This window comes from Pelodiscus sinensis, chromosome 30 (assembly GCF_052426305.1).
Source record: "Pelodiscus sinensis isolate ZL-2025 chromosome 30, ASM5242630v1, whole genome shotgun sequence".
Taxonomy (NCBI): Eukaryota; Metazoa; Chordata; order Testudines; family Trionychidae; genus Pelodiscus; species Pelodiscus sinensis.
The window spans coordinates 9,069,120-9,083,777 of record NC_143081.1 but is presented as its reverse complement, the minus strand read 5'-3'; the positions used below and the strand labels follow the sequence as shown (position 1 = coordinate 9,083,777).

General features: G+C 57.4%; 1 non-coding gene and 1 pseudogene across 2 annotated transcripts; both read left to right on the top strand.

The window, feature by feature from the left end:
* Positions 1-347: 347 nt before the first annotated feature.
* LOC149521157 (Ig heavy chain V region 3 pseudogene) lies at positions 348-1,270 on the top strand (annotated as a pseudogene). The gene is made up of 2 exons (XR_016348110.1): positions 348-856; positions 951-1,270. The product of XR_016348110.1 is annotated as an Ig heavy chain V region 3 pseudogene (transcript).
* Positions 1,271-11,277: 10,007 nt separating this feature from the next.
* Positions 11,278-11,418, top strand: LOC142821417 (U4 spliceosomal RNA). Its single transcript, XR_012898191.2, has one exon. It is a non-coding gene; the product is annotated as a U4 spliceosomal RNA (small nuclear RNA).
* Positions 11,419-14,658: the final 3,240 nt, after the last annotated feature.

Sequence of the window (14,658 nt, the reverse complement as noted above, 5' to 3'; positions counted from 1 at the left end):
GTGTACCTGGGTACCTGCAGAGGTTAATACGGTACGGTGGGGGCCCGCCAGGGGCTAATGTTGGCAGGATGAATCTGGCCCATGGGCTGGGATTTGCCCATCCCTGTCTTAAATGGGAACAGTCACCAGTCAGCCACTGGCCCCAGAGTGGTGGCCTCTATGGAACCACCCTGGACAGCACAACCCCATTCCCTGGAGATGGGGGGGGGGGTCTGTGCTCCCCAAGCAGTTGCCGGGGGAAACACACTGACCATGTGGGGGGTCAGAGAACCACCCCCTGCCAGTAGCCAGCAGCCGGGATAGCCAGGGAGGCTCGTGCATTTAGCTGCAGAGGCCCCAGGGTTGGATCATTGTGACCCGGGTCTGTCAGTGTTATGTTTGCTCCTGTGACTCTTCAGAGAGGAGGCCTGGGGCCGTGTAAGAGGGGACTGCTCCTGCAGGTTGCATCTGGGTCTCCCTATGGCCATGGCACTGAAGGTCCATCAGGCGCTTCATTGAATGCAGCTATCTCAGAGAACTCCCCGCTGCTGAGCCACTGCTGTGTCCAGGGCTCAGCAAGGAGGGGCAATATTACAGTGTCAAAAGGCATCGAGGGAGGGTCTGACTCCACCCCCAGCCAGAAATTCACTGTTCAGGGAAGGAAGTTCGGCCCGTTATAGCAGCGGGCCATGCAAATAGGGGTGAGAGGTTCCTGTTTAAATCTCTTCCTTCCTCTGCCCAGGTTGCACCCGCAGAGACAATCCGCAGCCCCTGGGTCTGGGCAGTGACCAGCCAGTCCCCTGAGAACTTTCCCCTCCAGCACCAGGGACAATGGGACTTTGGGTCGCAGCTGTTTTCATTGTAGCAGCTTTGGAAGGTATTTTTTGCCCCTGATCGAACAACAGAACTAAGGCCTGTGACAATTCTCGCTGGTTTTATACCGGTTCTTCCAACGTCCCCTTTATTTGCAGGTGCCCGGTCCCAGGTGCAGCTGATGGAGACCGGAGGGGATGTGAAGAAGCCCGGAGACTCTCTGCGCCTCTCCTGCAAAGCCTCCGGCTTCACCTTCAGCAGCTACTATATGGACTGGATGCGACAGGCTCCGGGGAAGGGGCTGGAGTGGGTGGCCCTGATCAGCAGCGGCAGTGGGAGCAGCGCGAACTACGCTGATGCAGTGACAGGCCGATTCACCATCTCCAGGGACAATCCCAACAACCTGCTGCACCTGCAAATGACCGGCCTGAAGCGCGAGGACACCGCCCGCTATTACTGTGTCAAACACACCCAGTGACACGAACCCTGCGGCTGCTCGTACACAAACCAGAGCTGCGGAACTTCCCGCGTCTGCCGCACGGGGGCAGCAGAGACACGCGCCAAACAGCCCCGCCTGGAGCGCAAGGGAGCAAAGGCTCGTCATGATGGAATTCTCTGACGTCATGGATTAACTCGTGTGGAAGTTCCATCCGTTTTTCAGGGAGCTAAATGTCTGTTCTCGAGGAGCAGCCGAACAGCTCCGCTCTGCGCTCCCTTCACCAGCCAGGCGTGCGAGCCGTGCCTAGAGTGCAAGCACTTTCCCCTCCCTCCCTTAGCGCCCGGGGAATGGGATGAAAAGCCAACCGCGTCCCAGAGCGCGCAGCTAAGAACGCTCCCACAAGCGAGCCCGAAATTCCGCCCTTGCTGTGCCCAGCCAGTCCCCTGGTGGGGGGGAGGGGGGAAGGCGGGGCTCGAAAGCAGGAGGAAAAAGTGACTTGGGCTCCATTTCACTGTATTTTAACAGCTCTGGAAGGTACGTTATCAGCTGCTCAAACACAGGAGGGGGTGGGGATCTGGTGACATTTTATTCTGTCGTCTGACACCCACTGATGGAAAACCTGTCCGATGCGGCTGGGTCTTCCCCTCACCCTCCTTTTTTGCATTCGCCAGAACGAATTCCTATTTTCCTCCTCCTGGTAAGTTTAACTGACAGTCTCCCCTTTATTCCCTTCTCCCCAGGGGCCCGCTCGCAGGTGGTTCTGACCCAGTCGGGCCCAGCGCTGAAGAAGCCCGGAGAGGCCCATAAGCTGCAATGCGCCACCAGCGGGTTTGCTCTTAGCAGCTACTGGATGAGCTGGGTCAGGCAGCAGCCGGGGAAGGGGCTGGAGTGACTGGCTGCTTATGACGACGAGTCGAACACCAAGCACTGCGCCGCCTCAATGCAGGGCCGGTTCGCAGACCCCAAGGACAGCGCCACCTTGTATCCGCGAACGAACAGCCCGAGAGCGGAGCACAGCGCCGCGTTACTGCGCCAGAGACTGACACTGAGAGGAAGCGAATCTGAGCTCGCACAAAACTCTCCCCCTGCAGTCTCGGAACACTTGACAACCACGAATGAACTTTACTCTCACAGCGCCCTTGGCAGAGAGCGCAGTATCCCTCTCCACCGTGCTGCAGGAGGGGAAACTGAGGTACTGCCTGGCTTGTCCCAACAGGCAGCCTGTCCCAGAACGAGGCACGGAGCTCTGCTCTCTCGTTTCCAGTTCAGTGGTTCATCCACGATGCTCCCCTTCCATCTCTCACGGGAGGAAACTCGGCTCCTGTCACTAGCTCTGACCAGGTCGAACGGGACATTTCTAGGGATTTGAAGAACAGCAGAGTTACCACAGCCCCTCCCCCCGCGCGGCTGAAGGGATGTTAAACATGGTGCTTCAGGGCTGAAGTCAACCCCCCTCTACTGGAAATCAGAGCGAGATGTGACGGGGAAGCCAGGGGACCACGCCCTGCCCACTGCGGGGTTTCTCACTGGCTCTGGAGCTTCTGTCACTGGTCACTGTACCGGAGCTGCTCTGGGACTAGAGGGAACGAGGGTCCGACCCGTGGGGCGGTGACTGTGGTCCTGTGTCCGCCTGCCCCGGGCTAATTCTCTGCGAGTGGATCTGAGCTGTCGGTTCCGGGCCAGGGCTGGATTCTCCCCTTTGTGCCTGGGGATGACACGTCCCCTCTGAGCCAGAGCCGCCCCCGTCGGCCCCTTTGTATCCTCGCTGGGTGAGACCCGCATGCAAATCTCTGTCCCGGGGCTTCCTCTTTAACAGCAACCGCTGGTTCTAGGAGCCTCAGTCTCTCCCCAGACACAGGCCCGCCCGCCCCGGCCCGCGGGGCGCGGTGTCTCTCTCGATCCCAGTCAATGAAGCGCCTGGTGCTTTTCCTTGCCCTAGTGGCCGCCCCGGGCGGTGAGTGGCTGCTGCAGGGGCCGGGAAACACACAGCGAGGGGGCTGATCGGATTCATCGCCGCGATGTTTTGTTTTCCCCGCAGGTGTCCGCTCCCAGGTGCGGCTGGTCCAGTCCGGGCCCGGGGCGGTGCAGCCTGGAGAGACCCTGACCCTGAGCTGCGCCATCAGCGGTGACTCTGTCACCAGTAATTGGTGGGAGTGGGTCCGGCAGGCTCCCGGGGAAAGGTTGCAGTGGATGGGACAGATCCGCTGGAGCGGCTCCAACTGGGGCACGTACTACGGCCCGGCTTTCCAGAGCCGCGCCACGCTCAGTGCGGACACCGCCAGGGACCAGTTCTCGCTGCAGCTCCGCGCGCTGACAGCTGCGGACACCGCCACCTATTACTGCGCCAGGGCCACCGTGACACAGAGCAACGCAGGGCCCGGCACAGAACAGGGGAAGCGGCTCCCGAGCAGCGAGGCCTTGTTCTCTGGTGTCCCCCGAGCAGGTCAATAGACACAGAACAGGCCGCAGCGAACCAAGACACGGGAAGGGAAACTCCTTTTCCGGATCCAAAGGCGCGCGGCAGCTATGCCTAGTGGCTAGAGCAGAGCCCCCGGCAACAAGACACCTGAGTTCCCTTCTGCCGTTGTGGGGGAAGGTCTAGGACCGGTAGCAGACAAAGCTGGCGTATCCTCGCAGAAAACGTAGGCCCTTCATGAACGTAAACATGAAAATATTTCTGATTTTGTCAAGGGGGACAACGAAGCCCTGTTGTCTTGAAAGCGCGGAAAATAAGAACAAAATAAGGATTTTCACGCAGAAAATTACAACTTACAAACCAAAACTCTTTCAGGTGTTTTGTGATCACATTCCAGCGATTTTTCTGGCAAGAGACCCAAACGTTAAATTTTTGCTCTAAAATGTTGGCACTTTCGTTTCCTAACCGTATCTATATCTCGAAATGTTTCGAAAGAAGTACACACCTCTGTGGGGAAATGTTTGATTTTCCCTTCAGATTCTGTGGTCTTAGTTCAGTGACCAAAAAAATCAAAATGTTTCACACATGCTGTGTGGAAATGTTCGTTTACTTATACAAATAACAAATAAACAAAATCCTCTCCTCCCCATCAGGATGCTGATGGAACATAATAGCGGGTATTTAGCAGAAATGCAAATCTTAACTCCACTCCAGGCCACGGGTGGGCGAGAAAGCGGCAGCGATTCACCAGGGTTTCCCTCTGCTGGGCTGCTGCCATATTTGCCCTCGTCTCCGCACTTACTGGCAACGAGGATCCGTGGCCAGCGGGAGCTGTGATTTGTCCTTTACAGCCAGGCCCAGGCCATTAGTCAGCACGTGCTGCTGGAAAATGGGATTAAATTGCCCACGTAGAGGGCTCGTATCCGGAGTCCAAAGCTTCCCTTTGACGGGATCCAGTGAACACGAATTGACTCTTGATCACACGCTGGGACATGCAGGGGAGTGTGACTCTGCTTCCCACCACACACCGCTTCCTACCTACTGCTCTGCTCGGTTTATACCCGCCTTAGAAAACCCGCATGCAAATCCCTGCCCGGGACTGCCTGGTTAAATGCCCGCGCCTGGTACCAGGAGACGCAGTCTCTGCCAGACACAGACCTGCCCGGCCCTGCCCGCTGGGGAGTTTCCCTCAGTGCCCGGGAACGAGAATGGAACCTCTGCTGCTTTTCCTCTGTGGGGAAATGTTTGATTTTCCCTTCAGATTCTGTGTAATCCCCCGACTCCCCTTCGATAAACCGGTTTGTCCCTCGCTGGGGTGGAAACCAGCCTCTCTCCCTGCAGCTACAGTTCCTCCCCGAACTTCCCTGTCTCTGGGCACCAACTGGGCATTGTCTGTGTCTGTGTCTGTGTCCATGGCAGGTGCCCGGCACATTGTGGAGCTGCCCGCGAGCCAAGAAAGAGACACCCCCGGTAACAAGGGGCTTCCCATTCAGATGAGGCGTTAGGACAGTCCCGTCCACCAGACAGCGCTCCCCGCACAGGGTCCCTCCCCCTGCGAGTGTATCCGCTACAACAGGAAACCCACCTGCAAATCCCTGACCACAGGCGGCTCCTGGGTCCTAGTGCTAGTGGGTTTCCTGCTCCCTCCGAACTGCCTCTACAGCCCGCTCCTGCAATTCCCTGTCCGCTGAGCTGAGCGCCCGGCCTCTCTGGGGTATGACGGGGACATCTCCATGTACTGAGCGCTCCCCCCCAACCCCGCCGAGAGGGGGAGGGAGTTACCGCTACAGCAGCCTGTGCGGGAAACACCGACAGTCACCTGGCGCCCTGTGCTGTGTGTTTGCAGATTATTAAGGTGTCAACAGAAGGAAAAGGACGTGGACATCCGTGTGCAGGAGGGGGAGAAAAGACCGTCAGCCTCGCAGAATCGGTCATTTCATCTCAACGAATCAAGAATTGTAATGTTGTTTAAATGTACTCAGACCCCCTACTCCTAGCCTGTTTCTGCACCCCAGTTCCCTCCCAGATCCTGCACCCCATTCCTATCGTACCTGCATCCCTGTCTGTGCACTTTACCCCTCATTTTTGTCTCTACCCCAGAGCTTAAGGGGGAGTTCCATAGAATCCACTAATTCCAGAACCCCAGAAACGTAAATCTGGTCAATGAGAAGCCCTGAATCTCAGTCCCACCTGTCCCTTCCCGTTGCCTGTGGGGCTGAAGCACCAGAGGAGTGAGGTGTCTCAGGTGAGGCCACATCAGTGAATTGTTGGGGTGGGGGGGCGTGTGGTGGAAGGGTTTTTTTTGCTTCTCACTTGTGTGGTCCCCAAATGACTTTTTTGTGGATCAGTGGCCCCCGGCCCAAAAAGGGATCCCCACCCCTGCTATAAATAAGGAAAACATTAAAACCTTGAGTGTTGGACATAATATTTTACTTTATTTAAAATGAAGTTTGATAAACTAACATGGTCTCTCAAGGGAGACGTGAGTTCAAATCCCACCCCTGGCTCACCCTTTGTTTTCTATTTGCACAAGTGACCTCATTTCCATGGCTCCTCTGACATTGTAAGAGCGCTTGCTAAAGATTTATCTCAGACTAGTGTCAAGAAAAGGAAATTCAAATACTTTCAGACACTGCCCAGTCGGGGCAGGTAAATTCCATAAAGAACGGGGTGAGGGTTGTCATCCCGTTCAGTCTGCGGTGCTGACGCCCCAAATCCTGACACCTGCTGCGGGACTGAAATGTTGATCCCTGGTAGCCCCTTCCGTGCTCAATTCCCAGCGCCTCCCAGGCGGAAGCCCCGAATCCGGTGTAATCCCCTGAATTTCCAGAACCTCTCCAGGCTGTAGCCGTAATCCGCAGTGTCCGCTGAAGCGCTCATCTATGGTGCCCCCCGAACCCCCAGCACACACACATGCGGTCCAAGCTGGGTGTGGCAGGGCTGAGTCCTGTATGCCCAGGTAGGGGAGAAGCCTCCAGAGCCCACGGGCAGAGTTGCGGGGCTCTCTAGCAAGTGCAGCGCAGTCCCGGGAGAGCCCCACAGCTCTTTGGCTCCCTGCCCCCGGCCAAGTCAGAGGCAGGCGCACAAGCCACGGGAATCGCTCCCCGTACCTAGTAAAATCTCCTGTAGGAAAAGTGCCGCGTATTTATCAGCAGGTGGCGCTTTTGCTGCAAAGGGACGGACTAGCCCAGGGAAGAACCCCCTGCCCGTACATAGATCGATGCTCTCCCAAAAGGGCTTTGGGAGCCAGGCCATTGGCTCCCATATCACGTGGCAAGTGCCAATCTCTCAATCCCTGTGTAAGGAAACACAGTCACTGCCGGCTTCATTCCTTCCAGGGGTCCAAAAGTGTCAGGAGCATCCCTGTGCCCGGCGCTGCACAGACACACAGGCCGGATCAGTCTGACTCCTGCACTCAGAGGCCCAGGGCAACTCAAGCCCATCCCTGGAAGGAGCAGGGCGGGGCTCTTATAAACAACGTGGTATTCAAATGAGGGAGTCAGCGTCCTGTTTAAATCTGTCCCTCCCTGTGCCCAGGCTGCACCCGCAGGGACAATCCACAGTCCCCTGTGTCTGGGCAGTGACCAGCCAATCCTGCACCGAGCCATAATCCGTCCCCAGAGAACTTTCCCCGACAGCGCCAGGGAACATGAACTTTCTGATCCTGCTATGTTCCGCTGTAGCGGTGTGGAAAGGTATTTTCTTCTTCTGAATAACGGGAGGAGAAAATTAAGTACCTCTGGAGTAGAGACCAATATTTATAACCAGTCTTTGTTCCCAGGTGCCCGGTCCCAGGTGCTGGTGGAGTCCGGAGGGGATGTGAAGAATGTCGGAGACTCTCTGCGCCTCTCCTGCAAAGCCTCCGGCTTCACCTTCAGCAGCCCCTGGATGGTCTGGGTCCGGCAGGCTCCCGGCAAGGGGCTGGAGTGGGTCGCTTATATCAGTGGCAAGGGGGATGAAATAGATTACCTTAATGCCGTGAAAGGCCGATTCTCCATCTACAGGGACAATCCGAGCAACCTCCTGCACCTGCAAATGACCCGCCTGAAGCCCGAGGACACCGCCCGCTATTACTGTGCGAGAGTCACAGCGACACGAAACCTATTGATGCGCCTGCAAAAACCCAGGCTGCAGAAACCGCGGCCGCCACGCGGGGGCAGCAGAGACACGAACAACCGGGCGCAGGGCACAGAGCGGGGAACAAGTTCTGTGGATGAAAGACAAACTCATTGGGGGATTTTAACTCTTTCGTTGCCTAGCAACGCCCCCGCTTGCGTCACGAGGTCCCGCTGGGCCTGGGGGGCAGACATCGCTGTCTGCCTCATCCAGTCCACTTGAGGCGGGAGCCCTGTTCCCACGGCCCGGCTCGCCTTGCAGATCGGGCCCTTTCACTGGTGTAAATCGTGGTTAGTGGGACTCGTCCCCACGTGGCTGCTTCGCTCTCCCCCACCCCGTCCCACGGACCCGGGCCCAGCAGCTTTTCGGAGGGGGCTCCATGGCTTAGCTGGTTAAAACACCTGCCGTGGAAACGGGGGATCCTGGGCTCAACTCCCAGTGGTGCCCTGGGCCGTTGCTGTTCTCAGCTCCTGCTTTCTTATGTCCCTCTGGTTTGTTAAGGAAAAGGCTGATTGGGGGGAGCATTGGACAGAAAGAAACCACAAACCTGGGGCTGGTGAGGAGGCTGCTGGGATGAGCTGGGTCAGGCAGGAGCCCGGGAAGGGGCTGGAGCTGCTGGTTTATACTATTACGGCGAGGGGTACAGCAAGTACTACGCCGCCTCCGTGCAGGGCCGGTTCGCAGCCTCCAAGAACAGCGCCAACTTCTACCTGCAAATGACCAGCCTGAGCGCGGAGGACAGCGCCGTGTATTACTGCGTGTCTGCGCCAGGGGCACAGCGAGGGGAAGCGACTCTGAGCTCGCACAAAAACCTTCCGCTGCAGGGACCGGGCGGGGTTTCCTGGGGGTAGCGCTCAGACCGCGCACAATAACAGGGACAGTGCCCCCTCCCCCGACGGACCCCACGCCCAACTGGGAGGGGGAGACAGGCTCTGCTGAGCCCAGCTCCCTGGGGAGCGCAGGGAGCGGATGCTCAAGGGATGTTTTTCCAGACGCAGAGGGAACAAACAGCTGCATCCGGCCTCGCAGTTCGGTTGCCCCAGTGACTCTCTGCCCAGTGTGAGGCTCCCTCTTCCCAGGGAAGGCAGCGGGGAAGCGGGGCACTTAGGGCAGCCAGGGGGCTAGCGGAGCTCTGAGTTAGGGCCGGTGAGAGGCCGGGTGGGGTCACTGATCCCTCAGGCAGTCTCCCCCCCCCAGCCCACTGAGAATTGTCTGGATCAAACCCCGCCCTTGTGCAGAGGGGCAGCTCCTGCGCACCTGCTGCCTGCGGCATTTCTGGGTGTAGCACTAAGGGAGAATGCGCAGGGATGGGGTCCCTGCCTCTGTTTGTCAGGGGCTGGGAATGGGTAACTGGGGAGGGATCGCTGGACGATTCCCTGTTCTGTTCATTCCCTCAGGGCACCTGCTAATGCCCCACTCACCCGGGGGATTGGTTTCCCGTGTGAACCCGGGTAATTACCCACCCGTGACTTAGAATCAGTGAGCTAAAGAGGTTAAGAGCCCTAAGTGCCTACATAATTTTTCAGGCTCTGGCTCAGTTACTGGGACAGAGTCAGCTGCAGCTGGAGGGGACCGGAGACATCGCAGCTGTTGAAGAAGCTGGATGTGGCTGGAGCAAGCGACAGGAAATGTGGGTCTGTCCCAGGACTGGACCCACCCCCAGGGCGCTGCCCCCAGCGCTCACCCACAGCTCCAGCGGGGGAGGAGCCCTGACCGCTTGCAGCAAGAGGACCTGCCAGTCACAGGTCCCCGGAATGCGCCTGCGGCTGGAGAGCGCGCCCCGGGCAAAGGGCGCTACTCGGGAAGGGCTATGGAGTGACGTCAGAGCGGGGGGAGGAGCGGTGCTGGACAGAACAGCCGGGCGGTGGTCGCTGTGCGTTCCAGCCAGATGCAGCCCCGGGAAAGGTCTCGGTGACTCGGGGCTCCCAGGCTCCCTTCGTGCCGCCAGCAGGTCCCACCAGGGAGATTTGGGGGGCTCTATTGCTGGTTGCACAAGTCTGGACACCTTGCCTGGGGCGGCCTCGGAAAGCCCCGTCCCAGAGGAGCGCGACGGTTCTTAGTGCGTGGTCTGTGACGGGAAACTGAGGCTGCGATGCTGGAATCTGCCTCGTGCTCTCGATCTGCTCTCCCGGGGACTCGTTCCGGGGAGGGGACAGGACCCACCGGCGGGACACGGAGCGAGCTGGGGCCAGTGAGTGCCTGGGTGTGTGGCCACGTGCAACGCCTCTTGTCTCCCCACCTCCCAACCCGTCTTGCTGGTTTCCCTTCATTCGCTCGCCCACCCACACACACGCGTGCGCTGGTAGCACTTGAGAAAGGAGCCGGGCGTCTGTCTGTGGGGCTCTGAGCAGCTGAAGGGCCGGGTCTAGGCTCTAAGTTGACAGCGAGTGTCTCGCTCACAGACAGCCAGGGGCGTGGCCTATTCGGATGGGCGGAGCGGCGTTAGAACGTATGCAGATGTATGTGATAGTGGTGCATTGTGGGAGTGGGAGGGGGCTGCAGCGCTGGTCCCTAATTTGCAAGCGGGGCTCCGAGTGGGCAGTGGAGACAGAGGCAGGGCTGCTTGAGGCAGCGGGAAGCGTTGTCGGCGGGGTTGTTTGGAGGGGAAAGTGGGTTCCACCGTGATGTGAGAGTTGGGGCGCCTGAGGGCGGGCGGGGTTTGGGTAATACAAGCTCATATTTATTTGGCAGGGGGAAATACCGTGATCAAGATTTCGGTTTTCCTGGAATGTGGCTCAATTGTACTGAGAGTGCACTGAATTCTACAGTTTTCTCGAATAGGGGAATTTCGATTGTGGGTGACTGCGTGCGCGTTGTTCCTTGTTTTTTGTGGGGAGAAAACACGAACGTGTCCCATGAGTGCTGAGTAAAAGCGCAGTTTACTATCTTTGGCCACAGTTTCAGGTATCTTGGGAGAGTTACTGTGAGCAGCATCCTCTGGCTTCATGCGATAGCTTTGAGGAGCAGAGGGCCAGTGTCTGGCTCCCCAACTGGCTCCCTTATTTTGAATCTCTGACCAGCGCCCCCTGACCCTGTTTTTCATTATTTGTCCCCCGGAATCAGTTTATCCCTACGGCCAGTGGACCCTCCCGCGAGGCTGGGGCAGGGGCTCTTAGAACACTCCCGAGCTCAGGTGAGGTTCCAAATAGGCAAAGCCAGGAAGCGGTTGATGGCTGCGCCGGCCCCGCCATTTTCTGGAGCCGCTCCTTTCTCCGCTGCCTCCCGCCAGCCCTCTGGAGCCCACAGACTGGATCCCTCCCGCTGAAGAAAGTCTCACATTTCCATCGCGCTCCCAGAGGCCTCTGCGGCCAGCTGAGGGTTCTGAGCAACACAGAAGAGCCGAACCCCGCAAGCCTGGCGGGCTCAGGAGACAGCGGTGCTCAGGGCTGCCGGGCTCAGGAGACAGCGGTGCTGGGGCACTTCGTACCCGGCTTCCCGCCACGGTACCGGGCCTCGCCCTAAGCTGGGAGCCCGTAGCCTGCCCCGGGTGATGGCTCCGGGGGCTAGTTTTATTGTCTTTGCGCAGTGGCAATATCGTAGCCGATGAGGTTAATCCGAGGTGCGATTATTGCTAATTGAAAACTTTTCCCAATACCCCGCCGTGACGACTTGAAATACAGTCGGTATCGGCAATTTTTGGTGGTCTCTGCGGAGGCTGGACAACTTTGTTCAATAAAAGAAAGAATTGGATTCTTTGTATTCGTACTGGTGTTCCTTATTCGTTATATCACCAAGCTTTATTTTTTTGCGTTTTAAGTTCCTTCCGTGATTTCTCATGGTTTAATAGAGGCTTGTACTGAAAGCTCTAAAGCAGCTTTTCATTTTTGCTGTTTTGTACAAACTCAGGTTTTCCAGCGTGTTATAAACCGTTTTCTGTGAGAAATGGCTTGATGGACACTTTTCATTTTATACTGGTTTATGCTCTTATTGCTACATCTCGGTCATTGCTAAAGATAATAAAGACCACCAAACTCAGAATAAATCCCTGGGGAGCCCCACTAGAGACCTCCTTCCAATCTGACATTGTCCCATTAATAGCTGCTTTCCCCTAACACTAAACAATTCAGCAGTTGCCATGAGTTAGCGCGCAGCGTTATCTGAGGCAGCACCGTCACCTCCTGCCCTACACTGACTTTTCAAAACGCTGTCAAAATCAGTTTTTTAAAAGCTGCAGTTTGTTGCAGATGTGATTGGAAATTATCTCTAAAAACACGCCCAATTTGAAAGCTCGCTCCTTAAAGGTCCCTCATTGCGGGAACCGAACCCTGGGTCAGAGACAAAGGCCAGGTCTTCTCCACCAACAGAGGCAAACGGCATTGAGGCTGTCAACAGAAAACTGCGCTTGCCCAACAGAAAACTGCGCTTGCCCGGTAACTCCAGACACATGCAAGTGGTTTGTTCGGTAAATTGGTCTCTCACCAAAGCGAATGAAACAAAGCACCTTCCTCTAGACTCTAGATATATACAACTAGAGTCTAGAGCAATGCCTGGACTCAGGGCGGTTCGGTGATTGGCTCTTTCCCCGCAGGCTCTGTGTTGTGTCCAGAAACTCCACTCTCATTAGAACATAAAACCCCTCTGGCCGGAAGGATCGCAAAGACCCTTCACAAGAAACCGCAGGTTGAACCGCCCTGGTCCGGTATCCTTGGGACCTGCTGGGTCAGCTCTGGCCCCCGAGGGAGGGTGCGGGTGGAAGGAGCGGAGCTGGGGGTTCGCCTCCCCCAAGGGGGCTCCACCCACCCCCCACACGCCAGTGCCTGCTGCTCGCCTGGGCAGTTTCAAAGGGTCCCGGCGGATTCGTCACAGCAGCTACTGCGGCAGTGGCCAAGCCCCAGGTACATTACATCGTCTGGGGCGCCTGGAGCCCGCCAATCCACAGTGTGTTTGTGCGCATGCTCAGTGCCTAGCGGCGCTCGTGTCTTTGCGGCCTCAGCCACGTTCTTACCAATGGCAGGTCTGGGGATTCCAATGAACCCGACTTGACTCTGGGTCCCGCGCTGGGCCATGCAGGGGAGTGTGACTCCGCCCCCCGCACACCGCTCCCTGCACAGCTGCGTCCCTCCCTTTATACCTGGCGAGGCAACCCGCGTGCAAATCCCTGCCCCGGCGGTTCCTGTGTAAATACGAACCCCGGCTCCAGGAGCCGCTGTCTCTGCCCGGACACAGACCAGCCTCCCTCATTGCTGGATACGGAGAATGGAGCCGCTGCTGCTTCTCCTTTGCCTGCTCGCCGCCCCCCGCTGTGAGTGTCTGTGGGAAAGGAGGGAAATGCGGGGACCGACCCCGGACACGGAGCAACGCCGGGCCTGGCACAAAAAGGGGAAGCGGGTTTCTAAATAGCCAAACAGCTCCCGCGCTCGGTTTGTGCGTGGACTGGGGATAGGAAAGACAGGGCGTTGCGAACCCCGCATCTCCGCTGTATCCCCCCTCTCCTAAGAAATTCCTAAGCCTCCGCTTCCTTGTTTTTCTCTCTGAAAAGTCACCGGAGCCGGGGGAGGGTTTGGGGTAGCTCAGGCTTTGGACACGGAGCCCGGGATTACGGGGCAGAACGGAGCAGAAGCCTTTCTCTGTTGGAACTGCTGCTTCCAGTCCAATCGCTGTCCCAAGCCAGGTGTGAGCAGCAATCAGTTCGTAGCACGTAGATGCGGTGGCTGGAGGCGCCGAGCTGGATCGGGAGGACGGGGAGGCGCTGCCACGTTGAAGTACCTTCTCTCCCCTCCCCTCCTTTTGCTGCCTCTCTCTCAGGTCACCGCCCGCTATTACTGTGTCGGGCACACAGCGAGCAGAAAGCTGCTCAGCCCAGAACACAAACCGAACTGCCCCGGCAGGGGGCAGCAGCGACTCGCAGTTCCAGGCTGTTCTGACCGGTCAGTGCAGGGATCGGTGTGAAAGGGCAGGTCGGTGCCAGAGCAGCCAGTGAATATTTTGGGAACTCTCTGTGTTCTAGGGACACGAGGGCTACGTCTAGACTGGCATATTTTTGCAGAAATGCTTTTAACGGAAAAGTTTTCCGTTAAAAGCATTTTGGGAAAAGAGCATCTAGATTGGCATGCGAAAAGCATCCATGCCAATCTAGACCCGCTTTTCCGCAAAAAAGCCCCGATCGCCATTTTCACGAACAGGGCTTTTGTGCAGAAAACAAAGCTGAGCGGCCTATACTGGCCCTTTTGCACAAAAGTTTTGCTCGAAAAGACTTTTGCCCGAACGGGAGCAGCATAGTATTTCCGCAAAAACACTGACAATCTTACATGAGATTGGCAGTGCTTTTGTGGAAATTCAAGTGGCCAGTGTAGACAGCTGGTGAGTTTTCCGGAAAACGGCTGATTTTCTGGAAAAACTGGCCAGTCTAGACACAGCCGAGGAGACAAATATTCCTGCGGGTCTTCTGCAGCTGGTGGATTCACAAGGCCTGGGGATCCATTCCCCTCTTGGAACTGGCTCAGGGTGCTGAGCTATAGCTCCCTAGTGTGGGCTGAAAGACCGAGGCTGCTACTACCAAGCTGACAACTCTGGCCAGGGTTTGCAGGGTGGTGGCTGGAAGGTGAGGGCAGGAGGCAGGGTGGAGACCAGGAGGGTGGGAAGGACGGACCAAGAGAAGGGAGGAGAAGGCCGGGCGATGGGCAGGAGCAAAGAGTCAGCCAGGGCCTTGGAGAGGAGAGTGGCCCCAGCAAGCATGGAGAGGTGTCCCAGAGATGTAGGGCAGGACTGGCCCTTGCACCTCCTGGGGAAAAAAGAAAAGTGGCTCGGTCAGTAGCTGAAGGCCAAACCCAGTTACCCACAGAAGGCTGCCTCCTCCCCGCTTCCTGCAAGGCTGAAGTAGTGGCTGCCCATCTCTGCTCCTTGGGGCTTTCAGGGAACCAGGCCCTGGGGCTGTCTCTACATTGGCACCCTTTTC